Here is a 13,916-nt window from a genome sequence, read left to right as displayed (position 1 = left end):
GACATTTTAAAGCATGTTATTCTCAGGTACGAATTAAGTCTTCCGCTGTGCATTTACTCATGATAAGAACATTACTTGGAATCGATCATCGCAATGGGACCAACTGTTGAAGATTTCGTCCAGGGGGATAAGGACGGGTCCTCACAAATGATCAGCTCTTAGCAGCCCTTATGAGCCAACTAAACATGTGAGAACCATCATTTGGCAACTATCATGAATGATTACACAAAATTACAAACTAATGTGACCTTATATGGGGTACCTAGCTCACGTTTTCAACCATCACCATAAACACTTTCATTTTTCAATTTTTATGCATCAAACTAATCTCTCTCAAGTTTTCTCTCATTGTTCTAAGTGTTCTTCATCATCTTCAACAAAATCTAGCTCAATCTAGTTCATAAATCCTAACCTATATCAACTTATAAAACAACTACTCAAGAACACATCAAGAACACTTTCAAGTTTACAAGTCTACTTCCAAGCTTTCAAATCCATTCCAAGTAATCATCTAAGATCAAGAAACCTTTGTTATTTACAGTAGGTTATCTTTCGTATTCAAGGTAATACTCATATGCAAACTTTGATTCAATTTCTATAACTATAAACTATCTTAATTCGAGTAAAAATCTTACTTGAACTTGTTTTCGTGTCATGATTCTACTTCAAGAACTTTCAAGCCATCCAAGATCCTTTAAAGCTAGATCATTTATTGTCACTTCCAGTAGGTTTACCTACTAAATTTGAGGCAGTAATGATGTTCATAACATCATTCGATTCATATATATATATAACTATCTTATTCGAAGATCTAAACTTGTAATCACTAGAACATAGTTTAGTTAATTCTAAACTTGTTCGCAAACAAAGTTAATCCTTCTAACTTGACTTTTAAAATCAACTAAACACATGTTCTATATCTATATGATATACTAACTTAATGATTTAAAACTTGGAAACACGAAGAACACCGTAAAACCGGACATACGCCGTCGTAGTGAAACCGGGTGCTGTTTTGGGTTAGATAATTAAAAACTATGATAAACTTTGATTTAAAAGTTGTTCTTATGGGAAAATGATTTTTCTTATGAACATGAAACTATATCAAAAAATCATGGTTAAACTCAAAGTGGAAGTACGTTTTTCAAAATGGTCATCCAGACGTCGTTCTTTCGACTGAAATGACTACCTCTTACAAAATTGACTTGTAACATGTATTTTTGGCTATAAACTTTTACTTTTTCTGTTTAATTTCATAAATTTCAGTTCATTATGAAACCATAGCAACTTGAATCACTCAAAACGGATTTAAAACGAAGAAGTTATGGGTAAAACAAAATTGGATAATTTTTCTTGTTGTAGCTACGTGAAATTTGTAACAAATCTATACTAACCATAACTAAACTAACTTATATTGTATTATACATGTACTCTAACATATTATGTAACCTTGATAGACCATAGACACGTATGCAATGTTTTGACATATCATATTGACGTCATCTATATATATTATTTGGAACAACCATAGACACTCTATATGCGGTAATGATCGAGTTAGCTATACATGGTTGAGGTTGATTCCAAAATAATATATATACTTTGAGTTGTGATCGAGTCTAAGGCTTGTATGCACTGGGTCGTGGATTGATTCGAGATAATATATATTGATTTATTTCTGTACTACTAACTGTGGACAATTATTTGTGGACTACAAACGTTGGACTATCAACTTAACAAACTTAAATCGTTAAAACATAATAAAATATGGTATAATTATATTTCGATCATACTTTGATATATATATATACATACATATTTGTTATAGGTTCGTGAATCGACCAGTGGCCAAGTGTTATTTTCCGACGAAGTGATAATCTGTGAAAGTGAGTTATAGTCCCATTTTTACTATATAATATTTTGGGATGAGAATACATGCAGTTTTGTAAATGTTTTACAAAATAGACATAAGTACTTGAAAATACATTCTATGTTAGATTATGAATACCGAATATCACCCTTTTAGCTTGGAAACCTAAGAATTAGGGAACAGACACCCTAATTGACGCGAATCCTAAAGGTAGATCTACGGGCACTAACTCCCCCCATACTGGAAAATGGTATGCTTTAGTACTTCGAGTTATTAATACAAATGGATTTCTTTTTTTGGGGATATTTGATAATGCTAAAAACGAACACATATTTCATAGCATTATCCCCCAAGAAAGACAAGATTTTAGTTGCAATTGTTCTATTTACAAGTGATATTCTTTTAAATAATAAAAGGTGAAGACAAAAGGCAGATTCGACGATTTGAAGACGCAAACGACCAAAAAGCTCAAATGTACAAAGTACAATCCAAGTGGTTCAATATATTGATGAGAAACGTCTAAAAATTACAAACGTACAAGCCTCAAAACGCAAAGTACAAGATATTAAATTATACGAAAAGGCGTTCAAAAATTCAGAACCGAGACATGAACTAACTTTCAACGCTCGACGCAACGGAGCTGAAAGTACAAGTCAACTATGCACAAGAATATAATATAATATTTAAATAATTCATATAATAAGAATAATAATAAATAATAGAAAGTTGTTAATTGAGCATAGTTAAGGGGTCATAAGTGAAAATTTCAAATCAACATTTGCCTATAAAACGAGACTACGAAGAATGAAGAAAGACACACCTTTTTCTCTTTTCTTTTCTCTGTAAACATAATATATATAATTATAATTTTAATTTTAATTTAAGTTTAATAATAATTGGGTTATTGTAAGAAATTTTTTACGGGTTTTAAAGTCGGAACTCTGTCCGTGTAACGCTACGCGATTATTCACCACTGTAAGCTATGTTCTTCCTTTTTAAATTAATGTCTCGTAACTAAGTTATTATTATGCTTATTTGAGCCGAAGTAATCATGATGTTGAACTAAATATTAAAGATTGGGTTATTGGATTTTGTACCATAATTAGGGTATGGACAAAAGACCGACACTTGTGGACATTGGACCATGGACCATTAATAGATGGGGGGTATTGTCTAATCGAATGACAACTCTTTGGAGTCTGTCGAACCTATCTTCAAATTAGTTAATCTAATAATTATTAAATGATTATGCATGTCCTATTTAGTGACGTTTATACGACATCTTTTACAATCATTTAATTAATCAATTGGGTTGGGTAATTTATTATTCATTCTGGCCAAGTGGGTAAATTAATAATCATGGACTAATTAAAACAGGGGTGGATTACATACAAGGGTAATTGGTGTAATTGTTAACAAAGTATTAAGACCTTGGATTACACACAGTCGATAACCTGGTGTAATTATTAACAAAGTATTAAGACCTTGTTACAGTTCGAATCCCCAATTAGTTGGAATATTTGACTTTGGGTATAAGGTTAATTTGACGATCATTTTATAATTATGACCGATGAACTATTATGGGCAAAAATCAGATAGGTATCAAATAAATCCAGGACAAAGGACAATTAACCCAGCATAATAAATTAAAATCAAAACGTCAAACATCATGATTACGGAAGTTTAAATAAGCATAATTCTTTTATTGTATTTCTCATCGTACTTTCATTTACTCGCAATTTTATTTATTGTCATTTTAATATTGTTATTTATTTTACGCACTTTAATTATCGTCATTTATCTGTACGCTTAAAATATAAAATCGACAAACCGGTCATTAAACGGTAAATCCCCCCAAAGTTACCTATAATTACTATATCTAGTTTAACTACTTAATTAACTAATTTGACCTAGTAAGACACCCAATAATAGTGTCCACGGATCGACCTCCCGGACTTTACCTTAGCTATATTATTACACGATAGGTATACTTGCCTTTTGTGTTTTAGTTTAATTTAGGTGATTTCCTGTAGTAAATAAATATAAAACTGATAGTCGTTTCATACACACCCTCTAGAACACATCAAGTTTTTGGCGCCGTTGTCGGGGACACTTTTTATGTCTTCACTGGGTATTTAAGTTTTTTTTTGTTTTTTTATTGATTAAAGATATATTAATTTAAATATAATAATTTAATAAATTCAATAATATAATAATATTGAAATAAAATATAATAATATAATAATAATTTTGAATCAAATTTGAATCGTAAAGTTTTAAAAAGTCGTATTTATTAAATACTTCAGGGGTATATTATGTAACTTATAATTAATAATTTCTATCATGTCGCTTTCATGTGAATAGTAAATTAATTAATTTCGTTTCATTTACCATTCATGAATAGTAAATGAGTTAAAAAAAAGTTTTAAAAAAATAATAAAAAATAATTATTAATTTCGTGAAAAAAAAGAAAAAAAAATATTTTAAAAAAAAAAATTTTAAAATCCTTAAAAAAGAAATATTAAAATCGTTAAAAAAAATAAAAATAAAAAAATATATATAAAAAAAAAAAATTTTTTAAAAATTTTTTTAAAAAAAATATATATTTTTAATATTTTGTCTATAAAATTAAAAAATATATATATATATATTTATTTTAAGTTTTATTACCTTTAGATTTTTAGACTCTAGTTACAACTTTTAGTATTAAGTTTAGTTTTGCCATAGTTATTTTTATACTTTTTGATTTTTAGGCTTTGCCGTAAAATCCCTTAAGTGCTTTTTCTTTAGACTAAGATTTAGGTGGCTTAAAATTTTGCGACGCCGTGTTAAAATTTTAGTATCATTTTAAGTAATTGCCGTTTTTCGTTTAGAATCTCTTTTAAGTTTCGACGCGCTACTTTCTTATTTTTCGACCTTTTATTTTTTCGACGTTTTTCGACGCAATCTTTTTCTTTCTTATTTCTCGACGCTCTAGTTTTTAGGACATAGAATTTTCTATTTCTTCTCTAAAATTTCAAACGAAAAATTATTTTAAGTGGTTAAATTGATAGACATCCAAATTTTCTGGTTCGTAGTAATAGTTGGATTTGTTAGTGGCTGAGTTGTGGGCTTCCGATTTAAAGGGTCCTGACTACCTGCTGCATCTATTGGCTATTCGAAACGTGGGCAAAATCAGAAAAGTCTATTAATTTGATAACTTATATAATTTTTATATTTATAACTAATAGGATATTCAGTGAATGCACCGAGCAAAACGTTCACCACCTTTCATACGTTCACCACCTGTAACTCGATCAAGACATCTAGCCAATATTGTCGCCGTTGATTTTTCTTTAGAATTGTCATCAAGTCGACCAAGTACTCCAATTCAAATTTCCGATAATCCATTTTTTGAACCCGACCTCACAATTGAGAATCCGGAGGATATTCAGGGACAATTCAGAGATCCTGAACCATTAATCTTTCCTCCAATACCACCAATCATTCAAACAGAGATTGTCGAGGAACCAACCATTAAATCAGAATCCTCTAGTGATTCAGATTCAACAAATTCAATCATGGAAAATCTGGAACCTCTAAGTATGGAAGACCGAATGAGAGCTAAACGCACTGGCCAAGGTCATGCAATTACTCAACCTGATATTAATGCACCAGATTATGAAATTAAAGGACAAATTCTACACATGGTAACTAATCAATGCCAATTTAGTGGTACGCCGAAGGAAGATCCAAACGAACATCTTCGTACCTTTAATAGGATCTGTACTCTATTCAAAATCAGAGAAGTTGAGGATGAACAGATCTATCTCATGTTGTTTCCCTGGAATTTAAAGGGAGAAGCCAAAGATTGGTTAGAATCGTTACCTGAAGGGGCGATTGATACATGTGATGTCTTAGTTGAAAATTTTCTTAAACAATTCTTTCCGGCATCTAAAGCCGTGAGACTTCAAGGAGAAATTGTTACGTTCACACAAAAGCCAAATGAAACTTTGTATGAGGCGTGGACAAGATTTGGAAAGTTATTAAGAGGATGTCCGCAACATGGTTTAGACACTTGTCAAATAGTACAAATATTCTACCAAGGATGCGACATTACTACACGAAAAGACATCGACATAGCATCTGGTGGCTCCATTATGAAGAAAACTGCAACCGAAGCTCACAAAATCATTGATAACACAGCCTCCCACTCACATGAGTGGCACCAAGAAAAAGATATCTTTCGTTCATCTAAAGCGGCTAGAGCCGATTCTAGCCATGACTTTGATTCCGTTTCCGCAAAAATAGATGCTTTCGAAAGACGAATGGAAAAGATGACTAAAGATATTCACGCAATACGAATCAGTTGTGAGCAATGCGGTGGGCCACTCTTAACGAAAGATTGTAATGTTGAGCAAACGATGGAACAACGAGAGAATGTTTCCTACATAAACCAAAGGCCGGGAAATAATTATCAACCGCCAATGCCAAACTTTAATCGAAATCAAAACATTCTTTACAATCCAAATGGACCCAATAATAACTCATACAACCAACAAGGTCCGAATAACCAACCAACTCAAAACAACACTTTCAATCAACAAAGACCTGGCTTGTATAAACCACCACAACAAACCGAAGAGAAAAAATCAAATCTGGAAGAAGTGGTATTTAAGCTAGTTGAATCTCAAACACAATTTATTGAAACTCAAACCCAAACGAATGAGAGGTTTGATCAGTCATTTAGAACTCAACAAGCTTCCATTTTGAATCTAGAAAAACAAGTAGGTACTCTTGTTAGATTGATGAGTGAAAGGGAACAAGGAAAGCTACCAAGAAATAATGAAGTAAATCCTCGGAATGAAAATGTTAACATGGTATCAACAAATTCTGAAAAACCAACACCAGAAGATGGGAAAGTTTTAGATGTGAGTAACAATGAAGAAGTTACAACACCACCACCACCCGAGTATGTAAAGCCAGTGGTGGCACCATACAAAACACCCATCCCGTTTCCAAGAAAAGGAGTTGAGTATGAGCAAGTGATAGGTAATAAAGTTTGTGATACCTTTGGAAAAAAAAAAGAAGAAGAAGAATAAGAAAGTGCAAGAAGCAAAAACCGTAGAAGTAAACCCGGTGAAGACAGTTCCACCAAAACCTCCACCTAGGGTAGGTGATCCGGGTGAATTTATTGTTCCTTGTCTACTTAGTGACTGTGTCATGTATGATGCACTAGAAGATTTAGGTGCAAGTGTGAGTGTTATGCCTCTTTCATTATATAAGAGATTAGGAGTAGGTGAGTTAAGTCCAACGGATATGAGTGTTCTACTCCTTGATCAAACCATTAAGCACCCAGTTGGAATTACTGACAACCTACCCGTTCAAGTAGGTAATTTAACCTTTCTAGTCGAATTCATTGTCATTGACATAGAAGAGGACCCAAACATTCCTCTAATTTTAGGTCGACCATTCTTAACATCTACCGGGATGTTATTTGATGTAAGAAAGGGTAGAATGACACTTAGTAATGATGAGAAATCGACCACCTTTATGATTCAAAAGTCTAAATCTCCACCAATCAAAACCGTTGAACCAGCAAAAACGATTAGTAAGAACCATGTTGTTTTACCAACTCCAACGGTAGTGCTCAACAATAATAAAACGCCTAAGTGTGGGGAAAATGAAGTAACACCTAATGATGACCTGATAACAAAGAACTCCGTTGTTGATACGAAATTAAATGATCCCGTTATTAATAGTTCAATGAAGAAACTTATTAAATGAATTCGCGATGCTAGAACCAAGGGGAACTTTAAGTTATGTAACCGGTTAGTATCCAATCTGTCGCCTAAAGAAAAGGCAAAATTAGTTGAATTTGTGGATATTACACAAGAATCCGACCAATGGCTTAAAGCAAAAGTCACAGATATGCAAGTTGATTATGGTCCAAGAAAAATTGACGATGAAGTTAATCACAATTTTGACACCACAGCTACCTAAGTGTGGGGAGATTCAAAATGTTCTAAAAAGAAAATACAGTCTAGAGTTAGTTGTTCTGTTCTCGTGTAGTTCCGAGAATGGAATCCGATTGGTCTTTTCCACTAGCAGACACTAAAGAACTAGTTTTCTCCCCCCATTCTGAATTTTTTTTTTTTTGTTATGTAGGTTTTATATGAAATTAATATGCTCTTTAAATTTAAGTTTTGTGTGATTTTAAAAACAAAAATTTACTTTATTTAATTAAGTTTAAAAAAAATGATTTCTAAAATTCGTCGTGAGTTAAACTCTAGGTCATTGAACCGAAATTGCTTTACCCGAGAGCGGGACGACAAATTTTGTTATCATTATTTTTAATTTTATTGATTTAAAGTATGCCAAAAAAATATTAGATTTTATAAATTTTTAAAAGTGGGGTAATATACCAAACTTCAAAAATATGTATATATGTTTGTAGTTTATCTTATGTACAAAACAGGGTAAAATAACGCACTTTCAAAGACTGTCATTAAGTTCCGCAAAAGCTACTAATTTTGACGACAAGACGCAAAATATCAAATGTGAAATAACAACAATATGTTTGCAAACTCGGTAATTTTAATCATTTTTCTACACTAATCACCCTCATGAATTTAAATTTTTACTGATTTTTTGCAAATGAGGGCATTGCAAGATCTCAAGTGTGGGGAAGGGTTATAAATTCTCTCGGGTTTACACTTGGTTTAATTGCCCAATTTTGTGAAAATTTGAAAAATTTTCAACTAAATGAATTCAAAATCATATTTATACATATTTATGAACGATAAAACTAGGTGATACTACCAAAATTATTGTTACCTTGGAAATGACATAAATTGAGAAACAACCCAAAATGCTTGAATTCATTTAAAATGGAATAGAGGAGAATAAAAAGGCAAAGAAAGAAATAAATAAAAGTTGAGTGTGGGAAGAATTCACCAAGTTCTTTAAAACATATATCACATATCTGTACAAGCTTATTGCAGGTACTTTTGTTTTGGACTAAACTAATCAGTTTTACCCGATTTAGTGTAATATATTTGAAAGAAAGATGGATCTACACGATGAATCAATTCCATCATTAAAAGGAAGTAAAGTCTTCCGAAAAAGACACACGCTTCTTGATTTAGGTCAAGAAGTTGTCGTCCAGACCAGCTGTAGGTTGACGAAAAATCTAGAAAAGTCATCACTAAAATCAGCAGGAAATCCACGGACCTCAGCATCAAACAGGGTCGCCATGTGGTCAGACTTATCCTAACCATGAGAGGATCTGTCTCGTAAAATGGGGATGACGCCGTGCAAATTAGCTTGATAAGACTAATGAATCAGACCCCCAGAAAGGATAATATCCTTAAAGATTAAAAATAAGCTTTTAAGCCCGATATTACTCAATCCTTGAGATTGACCTTAAAGATTGCGAATTCAAACTCATGGAATTCGATGATATCTAAACTCGAGCTTGAACGAGAAAATATTTTGATCAAAAATTAAAATCGATTTGTTTTCTAAAAACCCATTTTCAATGCGTTCATTACCATTGAACGTAAAATCCTAGGAATTCACCTGGAATTCATTAGGTCACCTGAACCAAATCGGGTGTCAACCGTAAGAACGGTGGTTGCATAGCATGGTCGGAGACAGGACCTTGTGCCAGACCAAAAAAATTATAGGATGATCTTTACTATTGCTCCTACAAAGGATAGTAATAACATCCGACACGTTTTAGACCATGAACAAATGCATGTCATTAGACATTGCCTTAACAGTTTCTTGTTCATCGCTTTCCTTTACAACCGGACGGTAGTTTACCAAAAGGTAATATACGGGACAAGTAAACTGGACGTGTTGCTTTCCTAATACAAGGTTAGCAAGTAGGTGACACAAAACCGTAAAGTTTTGAGCTAAAATTTTAAAATCCGAAACCCACAAAACCCACAATAACATTTAGCAACACCGGTGAAGGGTTATTCCAGAAAACTTATCTAGGATAAAAACTAGATTGAATTTTCAAAAGATCAAATATTTTCATAAAGATCCAATTTCCTAACGGATCTAAATTTTTATAGTCATGTGAGACTGTAAACCACATCGTTACTATCATTGTTCATAACCGCCGTATTGAAATCACTGATGTACAAAGTGTGAAGAATAAAGAAGTGATTCAAGTATGTTTTTATTTCAAGACTATATTGCTTGAGGACAAGCGACGCTCAAGTATGGGAATATTGATAATGCTAAAAACGAACACATATTTCATAGCATTATCCCTCAAGAAAGACAAGATTTTAGTTGTAAATATTCTATTTACAAGTGATATTCGTTTAAATAATAAAAGGTGAAGATAAAAGGCAGATTCGACGATTTGAAGATGCAAACGACCAAAAAGCTCAAATGTACAAAGTACAATCCAAGTGGTTCAATATATTGATGAGAAACGTCTAAAAATTACAAACGTACAAGCCGCAAAACGCAAAGTACAAGATATTAAATTATACGAAAAGGCGTTCGAAAATCCGGAACCGAGACATGAACCAACTTTCAACGCTCGACGCAACGGAGCTGAAAGTACAAGTCAACTATGCACAAGAATATAATATAATATTTAAATAATTCATAATAAGAATAATAATAAATAATAAAAAGTTGTTAATTGAGCATAGTTAAGGGGTCATAAGTGAAAATTTCAAATCAACATTTGCCTATAAAACGAGACTACGGAGAATGAAGAAAGACACACCTTTTTCTCTTTTCTTTTCTCTATAAACATAATATATATAATTTTAATTATAATTTTAATTTAAGTTTAATAATAATTGGGTTATTGTAAGAAATGTTTTACGGGTTTTAAAGTCAGAACTCTGTCCGTGTAACGCTACGCGATTATTCACCACTGTAAGCTATGTTCTTCCTTTTTAAATTAATGTCTCGTAACTAAGTTATTATTATGCTTATTTGAGCCGAAGTAATCATGATGTTGAACTAAATATTAAAGATTGGGTTATTAGATTTTGTACCATAATTAGGGTATGGACAAAAACCGACACTTATGGACATTGAACCATGGACCATTAATAGATGGGGGGTATTGTCTAATCGAATGACAACTCTTTGGAGTCTGTCGAACCTATCTTCAAATTAGTTAATCTAATAATTATTAAATGATTATGCATGTCCTATTTGGTGACGTTTATACGACATCTTTTACAATCATTTAATTAATCAATTAGGTTGGGTAATTTATTATTCATTCTGGCCAAGTGGGTAAATTAATAATCATGAACTAATTAAAACAGGGGTGGATTACATACAAGGGTAATTGGTGTAATTGTTAACAAAGTATTAAGACCTTGGATTACACACAGTCGATAACCTTGTGTAATTATTAACAAAGTATTAAGACCTTGTTACAGTTCGAATCCTCAATTAGTTGGAATATTTGACTTCGGGTATAAGGTTAATTTGACGATCATTTTATAATTATGACCGATGAACTATTATGGGCAAAAATCAGATAGGTATCAACTAAATCCAAGACAAAGGACAATTAACCCAGCATAATAAATTAAAATCAAAACGTCAAACATCATGATTACGGAAGTTTAAATAAGCATAATTCTTTTATTGTATTTCTCATCGTACTTTCATTTACTCGCAATTTTATTTATTGTCATTTTAATATTATTATTTATTTTACGCACTTTAATTATCGTCATTTATCTGTACGCTTAAAATATAAAATCGACAAACCGGTCATTAAACGGTAAATCCCCCCAAAGTTACCTACAATTACTATATCTAGTTTAACTACTTAATTAACTAATTTGACCTAGTAAGACACCCAATAATAGTGTCCACGGATCGACCTCCCGGACTTTACCTTAGCTATATTATTACACGATAGGTATACTTGCCTTTTGTGTTTTAGTTTAATTTAGGTGATTTCCTGTAGTAAATAAATATAAAACTGATAGCCGTTTCATACACACCCTCTAGAACACATCAATATTCTATATGCATTTTGTTAATGTCGGTTACCAGGTGTTCAACATATGAATGGTTTTTATGCTGTTCGCATGTTATTGAAAAATGGAAATCTTGTGGTCTATTATTACGATTTGATAAATATATAGGTTAAACCTATAACTCACCAACATTTTTGTTGACTTTTAAGCATGTTTATTCTCAGGTGATTATTAAGAGCTTCCACTGTTGCATGCTAATTTAAGGACAAGAATTGGAGTCAGCATGCTTGTAATATATTATTTAAAAACTACATTCGGAGATTTAAATCGATGTGTAATATTGTTGTAAACTAATATGTAATATTCGTGTGTAAAACGTTATCTTTTAGATTATCATTACTTGATAATCTACGTTATGATTTTTGAACCTTTATTGATAAAATAAAGGTTATGGTTTGTTTTTAAATAAAACGAATGCAGTCTTTGAAAAACGTCTCATATAGAGGTCAAACCTCGCAACGAAATCAGTTAATATGAAACGTTTATAATCAATATGAACGGGACATTTCAAAAACAACCTTTCGGGACCCTCACAAGGGTCCTAATATGTGACATATTGGGACCCTTTCGCTCATAGGACCGTTTGACACTTGGTTACTAGATAAGCAGTACCAAAAGCTAAAAAGGGTCGCAAAAAAAATTACCTATTAGGACCCCAAAAAAGGTTCAATAAGGTGACGATCTACATTAGTAAATAGGGTCCTAAAAACATTTTGGGACCCTTTATTGAAGGTCCTAAAAACTAATTGGGACCCTTTTTTACGATGGACACTTGTCCTTAAAAACATATTGGGACCCTTTATTACGAAGGAAATTGGTCCTAAAAAACATTTTTGGGACCCTATATTACGACCGATAAGGGTCCTAATATAGATATCCTGTAACTACCATGATATCAATATGAAACCCTAAACTAATGTGACTAATTGGGACCTTTATTACGATGGATAATGGTCCATAAAAATATATTGGCACCCTTTATTACAAAGGAAAATGTTCCTAAAAAACATTTTTGGGACACTTTATTTAGGCCGATATGGATCCTAATATTGATATCATGTAATGGCCATGATATCAATAGGAAACCATGATATCAATAGGAAACCATGAACTAATGTGACTAATATAGTACCTCTAGAAAGGGTCCTAAAATATTTTTTGTAATTATCATGTCATAATCGTGATATTAAGAAGGAACGATTTACTAATTAGTACACCCAAAAAGGGTCCAATAAAATGTAATATGTAATGGCCGTGTAATGGCAATGAGGTTGGTAGTTCACGATTAAATTTTTTTTAATAGATCCAAAAAGGATCCTAAAATTATATTCTATCATTTGCTTGTCATCACAATGATCCAAATGGGATATGTATGTATATTTATATCTATATTTATATTTATTATATTTAATATATTTATATATATTTATATATAGGTTTATTATATTTATATTTATGCTTTCTTTAACCAACATAGACATGCAATTAATAATTTCCATTAATAAAATTCAAACCAGATAACATAATATTGTTGCAAACTTAACAAAGGATAAATAAGTAACACACTAAAAAAAAAACATCCAAAAGAAAAGTAACTGAACATTAAAAAAAAAGCAGCAACGTCATCAAGCATTAGTCCCCGCCAATCATGCGAGCTTAATCCAGTGGCACAACCTACAAACAAATAATTAATGTATAAGCATTCAAAGTTATTAAACCGAATTACATTAATAATTTAACATTGGCATACCGAGAGTAAAGAAGTTGGCCACACAATAGTCACACCGGTAGCCTCTATCATTGTAGTAACAAGTTCAAATGGTCTTATCACTGCTTCATCACTTTTTATTGCGACTTGAACATGTACTTCACCCCAGTCTGGATCAATCTCTATTCCTCCAACCACTGTTAGTGGGTCTAAACTACGAAGCCTGCCTTTTGCGACAATCAGGGTTGGAATATTAATGCTCTTTAGGTGGACTTCTTTGCCAACATATTTTTAATTTTCCAACTATTAATTATTCAAC

This window comes from Rutidosis leptorrhynchoides, chromosome 1 (assembly GCF_046630445.1).
Source record: "Rutidosis leptorrhynchoides isolate AG116_Rl617_1_P2 chromosome 1, CSIRO_AGI_Rlap_v1, whole genome shotgun sequence".
Lineage (NCBI taxonomy): Eukaryota > Viridiplantae > Streptophyta > Magnoliopsida > Asterales > Asteraceae > Rutidosis > Rutidosis leptorrhynchoides.
This window is presented reverse-complemented; position numbering follows the sequence as displayed.